The following is a 9,362-nucleotide window of genomic DNA, read 5'->3' as shown; positions in this document are numbered from 1 at the left end:
CCTTTGAAACAAAAGAGAGAATGCCAGACAGTATGTCAGTAGAAGTGACTTTCAGGCACTATTTAATGGAATGGACAAAGTCAGACTATTATTAAGCTTTCAATGAAGTCAGTTACTTCCTTGTTAGTTAACTGATCTATGCTTATACATGTTTATGGCATGACAAATGATATTGCGTTTCCCCTCACCTCCCTGCCATATTTTGGTGTCAGGCCTTGTTAAACTGATAACATTAGTGCCTACTGAACTTTAGTACTTATTGGCTGCGTATACACTAGCAAGTCCTTTCAGAAGGCTCTTTCAAGGGGTCTTTCGAAAGATCTCAGAGTATCTACACACAAAAAGTTGTTTTCTTTCAAAAGTAAATCGAAAGCATGTGGTGCTCGTTTTGAAATTGCTCTTCCTTTCCTGTTTCAGGAAGAATGCCCCCTTTCGAAAGCTGCTTACAAAAGAATGTGTAGATGCTCCACAGGCCCTTCCCCCCCTCCCCAAAAGATCAGTCTTCATGGGGCCTGATTTTTTGATCCCTGGCCTGTTCTTTCAAAAGAGCGGGGGCTGTGTGAACGCTCTCTTTCAAAAGAGCACATCACTCTTTTGATCCGCTTTTGTGTGTGGACGCACTTTTTCAAAAGAAGTTCTTTCGGAAGAGATCGTCTCGAAGAGCTGCCTTCAGAAGATCTCTGTAGTATAGATATCGCCACTATGAATAAGTTTTGGTTCGGGGAGAGAACCTGGCATCTGCAGTAGACACAGTAGTACAAAAAATTTGGCTTTAAAAAGCATACCACCCTTTCTTGCAATGCTTATGACTTATTCTGAGCAGTGCCCTGCAGATTGAGTTGTTAGAAGTAATAACTACATTTATGTAGCTTGCTGACTTGTAGAAGGCAAAAGATCTGGATTTTTTTTTTTTTTCCCTCTTACGTGATATAAAAAAAAAAGCTGCTACTGTTTTGAGAACTCCAAATGCAGGTCACTACCTGACACGCAGAAGAGTCTCAGCTTGGTGATATTTATGTTAATATGCATGTTTTCTTGTAGCATAATTACCCTGATCATGTATGTTTTTAGAGGAGTTAGTTTTCATTTCAGTCATTTTCCACACAGGATGTCTTTAAAGTGTCATAGTTTGTTCCAGCAAATTTTGCAAGTATAGGTTTATTTTATACTGGGTGTTTGCTATCGTATTCTAAATAACGCTTGAAACAGTGGAAGACATCCTGTCCAAAATCCCAGTGGAATGAAATATCAAAAGTAAAATTATAAACACCATCATTTGAAAACAGCCATACAATACTGGGCTGGATTTGTTTACACTCAGAAAACTAGGAATGAATGCTTTCTTGACACTTCCGTTTTTAAAGAACGGGTTTCCGTTTTACTGTGCTTTTCTCTTGTTTGTGCTCATTCCCCACTTTCTTTAGAAACAGTAAAGTAGTACCTCTGTTTTGTGTGAGATGCAATAAGTGTTTGTACACCTGTTTTATGACTCTGACTACAGTCTCTTTCACTAGACTATCTTATCAAACAGCATTTCAAATAAACATGATGCAGAACTGTTGTAAAATTAGCCTTGAAATTTAAAAATAGCCACATCCTCCACATGACCACAATGTTCACTGAAGGTAGTTTTTGTAGAGTGAGTTATTTGCATTCACACCTACACCTTCCTTGCTCCCACTCAAAAGCTAGGCTTGAGCCTCTCAGTAGGAAGCCAGATGAGCACTGTGCAGCCTGCAATTGCTGTCCTGAAAGCAAACAGGATTGGAGTGCAAATGAAAATAATGAATACCATATTTACAAATGGAGGATGAGCTCACACTTAAAGTTGTTCCCTACCCCCACTGCAAGCCAGAGGGTGGGAGAGAATTTGAACTGGGGCTCTCCTAGCTGTCCGATGAGTGCCCTAACCACTGACCTGTAGGCTATTCTGATGTGGGCCTTCCTCGCTTTCCTGCTGAAGCTGTTCCGTTGTGAATAAATAGTGAAATAATGATTGAGGCAGGAGGACTGGACTAGAGTGGACATAGGAGTCTCTCACCTAGTTGGTCCGTGACCTAAGTAGTGGACCAAAGAGTCATTCCCTTGCTCTGGCCAATGACTATCCACAGTGTAACAGCCATTGGACTATTCAGTCATTTTCTGGAGCACCTAACTCGTTCCTGCAAGAAAACCTATAGGTGACTACGCTGTTTGAGTCTAGGCAGCAGGTTCTCCTTCCTGGATCACTAACCTGCCAACCCTGGATCCTGGACTTAACTGGTTCTCTCTAGGAGAAGGCCGGGGGGTTAGTACAAACCTCTCAGCAGCATCTCTGGTCCTCTCTGCCCACTGTACTGGCTGAAGGGCCTGCCTGCTTCATCCCATTCGTTGTAAAGGGAGCATGTGACCGGGTAGAGCTGCATAGTGCTGTTCCTGTGATTTTTCTAGGTGCCTGAAAGTTAGATGCTGTGAGGTTCACTGCTGCAAGGTCTAAGTCCCTTTGTGGATCTCTCCAAACCTGTTTAACTGGCTGTAGACTGAAGAGACTCAGGGCTTTGGTGCTGATGCCACACAGCTGAACAAAAAGAAAAAAAAAATCTTTGCAGCATGACCGGACACCTGCTGCTACAACCCTTCTTTGAGCTGCTTTAACTGTTAGTGTGTACGTGATTTTTTGTTTCCTTTGGTCTTCCCCTAGCTGGCCACTGCAGGGGGCAGCCTTGTGCACTGTAGCAAGCAGGAAGTTGCATGTATGGCTGCGCGGTGTGTTACAGGTGCACTGAGGGACTGTAACAGGGCAGGTGATGCCAAAATGCTCTGAAAAAAGCCTTGTGGGAGTAGAGTATGAGGATTGGTTCATTGTTTTAGCTTCCAGGATCAGAGGCTCTGCTTCTGGCTTCGAGAGGATGTACTTGAAGAGCGCTCTCTCAGTGCAGGCTAGATGTTCCACAGGACCTGCCTGTCAAAATGTAAAAAACCCCATGACTCTGACCTTGTAGAAGCAAAACTGCTGAAATGTGGGGGGCATTTTTAAAAAGTCACTTGAGATGGAAGGCTTCACCTTGGCCAAATAACCACTCTCTCCCCCCCCCATTCTTTTCTGTCCCTCCCCACACAAATATAACCACTCTGCAATGTGATGCAGCACTGCCTACTGAGAAAAGTCTAAATCAGGTTTCATTGCTGCCAGTGGAGGAAGGGTTCTGCGACTTGGGCCCAGATGTTCAGAAATACATAGTGAGGACAAATGCAGATACAAAATGAACCTGCATAATTTTCACAGCTGTGCGTAAACCTGGCCCACTGGGGACTAGGCTTAAGAGGTTTTTTTGAGCAGCTTGCTGTGGACAGCTGAGTTGCTCCAGGGAATGAATTGTGGCAGTTTCCAGGCTCCCTATTTCTGGGTGGAAGTCCATTCCAAAAGAGCTCGTTCCTTTGACTCATGCTAACTCAGCTGTGCTGGCGGGTATGATGGGAGGAAGGGCAGATCAAGGTCTGTGCATTCCTCACCTCTTTCCACCCAGCCTCTTATGCCGGTGATCTTCCTTGTAGAGATCTGCAGGGCCAGGCACGGTATTGCTCAACTCTCGTTCTGGTCCTTTATCTCTACAACTACCATGACTCTGCATTTGCAAACTGCAGTCTGAGAGCAAAATTGCACCTTCATTTTTGTTCATCTTTTTTTTGTTTTAATTTTTGAAAGAAATATAACTACCTCCTAGTTCAGCTGCAGTCCCTGGCCATTGCCCTATTCCTCCATCAATGAGCATCCCAGCTAGAAAAGGCGTTTGTGCCTCACTACTGTACTGTCAGTGTTCTCTATGGCCCCATTTTCCTTGGCTGGAAAAGAGTGCTCAGAAACAGAGAGTCAGTATGGTTATATAGAGTTGTCAGTTCCCTAGGATTGTCCTGGAGTCTCCAGAAATTAAAGTGTGTGTCATGTGCTTTACCCTCTAGGAGTATTTCCAAACTGGCTACCCTGTGGCTGAAGCAAAACCTGTTCAGCTTGTTTCACCTGTGTCTGTACTTGGTTATGGTAGCAAACATTTCCCACTATTATTAACACTGGTGCAGCTTCTCTGGTGAGAGAGCCAGTGTGCACAAGTCTCCTACTGGCCCCTCGGTAGCTGCTGCAAGAGCCTTTGGACGTGGGCCTGTGCCCCTCTGTTTGCCATTGTGGGAGCTATTTGCCCTAAACACCTACCATTGACAATGCCAGAGTATTTTATCATGGTTTGGCTGCTGTTCATATAGACAGATACAGCGTTATGAACAACTCCTACTTGTGACCGGGTTTGAAACCCATGTTCTAGGTGTGGTTCTGTGATAAGGATGACAGGCTCGACAAAATATCCCTTCCTTCAACATAAAGACAATGCTGAGCTCAGAAAAACTTTTTAGCTGTTGTCTTTAAAGAGAGCAAGAAAGCTGTGAAATAACTGAATGGTGAAATGACAGTCAAAATTAGTCAAACTACCTAAAAGTTAACTGCTGACAGTAGTCACTACAATGCTAATGGCGCAAAACCAACGCTCTCTGAAAGGAAAGCAGCAAAAGAACCATGCTTTTAAACCGATCGATGTCATGCCCTTTGGAAAGGCAGGACTGCACCCTACAGGGTATTCCCGTGGTCAGCAGCAGGGAGCAGGAATCAGCATCAGCATACTGCAGTGCTTTTATGTAAAACCTGAAGATTTACTAGGGTTGCTCAGGTCCATAATTCATTTTTGGTTTTTGGAAAATAAAATGAAAATGTACACGCTCCATTTAAGTCATTGCGCTGGGGTGGGGCTGGGTGTGAGGGGTACAGTATGCAGGCTGCCCCGCACAGAGGGGACTATCCCAGGTCTCTCTCCCTGCAGCAGCTTGGGGCCATGTGAGAAGCTCCAGCAGGCACGACCCATGGAGGGGTATATGTCCTCCGGCTGGGGCAGGGCCAGGTTCATGTGTCCTGTGTGCTCTGCAGCCAGAGTGTGGAATACAACATACTCTGCACTTTCCCCTTACTCCCTAATGAAGAGGAAAGAATGGGGAGGAGAATTTCAGCCCACCCCTTCCCTCCCCAAAGGATGCTGGGAGTCCCAGACAGTGGAGGAGAGGTGCATCCTCAGCCAGCTCCTTTCATCTGCTGGGTGAGTCTGTTTCTTTTTCTGTATGGTTTTATGGACGCAATCCCATTGCAGGCTCATCTCCTCTCCCTGGCACAACCAAACTCTTACCTTGCTTTAAGTTGTAATATGAGGCTGGATAATGAGTTTACTGTTTAGGACCAAACAAACTCTAAAATACATAGTAGAATATATGGTGCACACAGACATCTAGATAGACTCCGTGCGTTTGAAGCTCCTTTATACAAGTACCATTTATTCTACTGAAAATGGACTAATCTGAAACCACTCAGCATCCTAAACTATGGCAGTGTCTCATTTCAGTTGTAAGGTGTAAAGTGCAGCCTTGTCCACATAGCTCATCTGTATTATGTGACGTGGTTTAAAATGCATTCCTGTCTGGTGATGTAGACAAGAACCTCATCCTGTTTTAAAAGTGCGGCATTTATGATCAAGTTGGTAAGCAGAGCGGATTTTCATGGCAGAACCATGACTAAGCTCAAACTACATTAGATCACTTTCAGGTTACTACCTCCTATAAGTGCTGTAGATTTTGTCCAAAAGTAATGGTGTGATTTGGGACCGCAGATAAAATATGGCTAGGCCCTGTCTGAACTGCAAAAAAGGAACCAAGTTTTGGTGGATTTTGTAGGTAGTTTGGACCAATGTGGTCAAAACCAAATTCTGTTATATCCATAGTTAAGAACTGTAGTCTGACCCTAGCCCTGCCAGTAAACTGCGGTTGTATAAATGGGGGCCACAGCCAATACGCTTTACTGTAAAAGCATCTGGACTTGAATTAATTGTAAGAATCCTGTTCATTGGCCTGTGGGGGGCGCTTTGCATGCATTTCTTACTTTTCAGTCTTCAGCCTTTGCACTGGTTTATATGCACCCTCTGGGCTCAGAGAGTAGGGCTGATAAGCGCATCTTCCCGCATGAGGTGGGAGAGATGTGTCACCAAACTGGAATACAAGTTATAGGGAGCATCCATCTATGTGAAGGGGAAAAAAAAGAGGGGGGAGGAACACTTCTGGTTGCCAACTTCCAAACTTTTTGCTCACTCAGAAGCACTCTTGTGTGAGACACTACTGGCGTGTGGGGAATCCCAGTCTTACATAGCTTCCTTCCTCATTTCAATTCTGCCTCCTGAGGAAATGCAGTGACTTTGACATTACAGAACAATAAAATGTTCTGTATGCAAAAAATGAGAGCTAGTTGTCAGATTTTTGCCCCAGGTGTTGCAGCTAGTACTGGCGGTTCTTATGCAAAAGTGCACTCCAGTAGCAACCATGTTTGGTGTGATAAAGGTTAAGTTGCACCAGCCTGTCAAGAGCATCAGCCCAAGCAATGGAAAACTACTGGGTCTTTGGATGCACGAAACCTACACTTTGTACCTTCTCTCCACTCAGGGCCAGGTGGGGGCGGAGAGCCAGGAGGGCCATTTGGTCTTCAGCCCCAAGTAGTCGTAGTAAGACTGTTCCACTCCTACAACTTGGAGCATAGTCCATTCATGACCATTCACTAGCAACCCCAGTCCTGAACAACCTTTTCCAATTCTGAGCAAGTGTATCCCATTTTTTTCGTGTCTGCCTTCAGATCTGTACCCCAGGTGTTTCTTGAGTGCCCTCTTTTCCTTTTTTCTTGTGAGTTCCAACTTAAGGCTTGTCTTGTGAATAATGGTGGTTGGTTTCAAAGAGGGCCTCAAATTTAGACACTTGTTAACTTTTTGGCATTTGATAAACTTCACAACTTGTTTTCATGTGCACCCCTCAATAATTAGTGTGTTTGCACAGAAGAAAGCTAGAAAAGCACTTGTTTAAATAAAAACAATCAAATTATGTCTTGCTCTTTTTTTAGCTAATAGTCTCGGGAGTAGCAGTCTTAGGCTGTAGCTTCATAAATAACAAGCAGTCCTGTAGCACCTCAAAGACTAACAATTTTATTTATTAGATAATGAGCTTTTGTGTGTAAGACCCACTTGCTCAGATTTCACATTTCATCATTTTTGTTTTTACTATGTCTTAGGAGGCCTTAAAAGCTGGGAGTGTCCCTGCCTCTCTGGACCTCTGAGAGGACCTGTTTCCACCTGAGCTGCAGAACAGGCTTCAGTTCCCTACAGGATGCTGGATTCTGCTGCTGGCTGAGCATACTATCAGTCTCTTCACTACCTATCGCTGCTTTGAGCTAATAAGGGTGCAATGGAAAATTGTCTACAAAGAAGAATCTGTCTGGCGATTCTCAAAATTCCCAGAGCTTGTCCTGCTTTCAGTCTCAGCTAACTATAAGGCAAACTGGGAAGTAAGACCAAACCAAACTATAGGTGTGATCCTGCCAGGCTAAGTATTAAAATGGCTACTGATGGTTTGGCTGGCAAGCATTCCTTAGCGGTGGCACTATTTTATTTCATTCCTTTCCTAGGCTATATCTACACTAGACATAAGAGTCAATGGCTGATACACAATTTTAGCTACACCAATTGCAGAGCTAAAATCAACTTTTCAGCCGTCGACTTCCATGGCTGTCTTCACAGAAGAAGGGGAATGGGAGTGCTCCTCCCGTCGACCTTCCTTAATCCTTATGGCTCGCAAGGAGTTGCGGGGTCCATGTTGACCCCAGAAAGTGCCATTTTGTGCATGCACGAAACAGCGCCCCAGGAGATCAGCCCTGAGCAGATAGATCTTCTGAGGTAATGTAGACATAGCCTTAGAGCCCTGAGATTGGTTACTGATACTGCAAGAAAGGAAGCTGGGTTTTGATACAATGCAGATTGTCTTCCTCTTAAATTCCCCCTGCAGTGGGAACTAAGTACGCTCCCAAGAGCTACATGCATAAAGGTCAGAGCTCGGCCTGCTGTTCTCCTGGCCCATCTCTGTGATAGCAGACAGTAATCCCCACTCCCCCAGACGCGTGGAAAAATTAAGAGAGAGAAAACCACATAATTCCCTTTGCTGAGTTCAGCTGCGGGGCGAGGCCTCTAGAGCCATGGGAGGAATATGCTCATTTAAGATTCAGACGTTTCCTTTTTTTTTTTCCCCTGAGTAACAAAGCAGCAGAACGATATGTCTCATTCTTTCCATAAAAACAAGAAGTCCTGTGGCACCTTATAGACTAACAGATATTTTAGAGCATAAGCTCTCATGGGCAAAGACCCACTTCGTCAGATGTGACTAAGTGGGTATTTGCCTACGAAAGCTTATGCTCCAAAATATCTGTTAGGCTATAAGATGCCACAGGACGACTTCTTGTTTTTAAAGAACCAGACTAACTTGGCTACCCCTCTGATTCTTTCCATATTATCCCCTCCAAATTGCAGGCTGTTAACTTTTTAACACACACTTTAAAGACCATAGCATCATTTGCAGCAGTCCCCTTAAATAAGAGGTACATGAAACATTGCAGACCTAGTGACCCACCAGTTTGGTCATATTTGCACATATGCCTGTTATTTTGTTGTTACGGCATCTGGGAGCCTTTTGCATGAGCCAGTACCCTTTGTGCTTGGTGCTGTACAAATGCAGCAGAATAAAAATGCATTCCATGCTCTATTCCTAATAATATTTGCATCAGTCCAAATGCCATGACTTCAGAAATGCAAGCAGGAGTTCTAAGGTGATGTTTGGAATTTTTGGACCAGATCTGGTGCTCAGTCTAGATCTTTTGTGGTCAAGGAAATCTTAATTTTTCTTAATGAGTGGAAAAAATAATGCTTAACTCTTGTGCACAAGACTTCATGTGCTCCTCTGCAAGCTGGAGCTAAATCCTGCACAGACTGCCTGGCTACATCACTGAAATGAATCAGGTTGAGTGCTATTCCCAGAGCAGAGGGCAGGCTGGAACAGCGGAAGCAGAACCTGGCCTGAAGAGGGACAGAAGCTGTTGTCTTAGCAGGTGTTCCACAGCTAGACTGGCAGTTCCTGCATGGCAGAGCAAATGCTGGAGTATTTCAATTAGTTGTCTGAGTGGCACAATGGTAGGGGGTTGTTAAGGAGGCACAGCTACTGAACTAATGTGGTCTGCTGGCTGAGGTTGCTATCAGCTCTGAGAACCACCACAATAGTGACTCTGATTTCCCTGTGCTGCCTTCATGCACTTGGCTGAATCTTTGGTAAATAAGGTTACCCGGGTTCTTTGTCCTATCCCATTTTGGAGCAAATTATGCTAATTGCTGCTTCAACCAAAATTACCTGCTGCATATTTGTATGTGGAGACAAAGTGCTTTGCAATTGCTTCTGAGGTGAGGAAGGGACCAGTGTAGCACCCCGACACAGGC

This window comes from Carettochelys insculpta, chromosome 6 (assembly GCF_033958435.1).
Source record: "Carettochelys insculpta isolate YL-2023 chromosome 6, ASM3395843v1, whole genome shotgun sequence".
Taxonomy (NCBI): Eukaryota; Metazoa; Chordata; order Testudines; family Carettochelyidae; genus Carettochelys; species Carettochelys insculpta.
Note: the sequence above shows the minus strand (reverse complement) of the source record.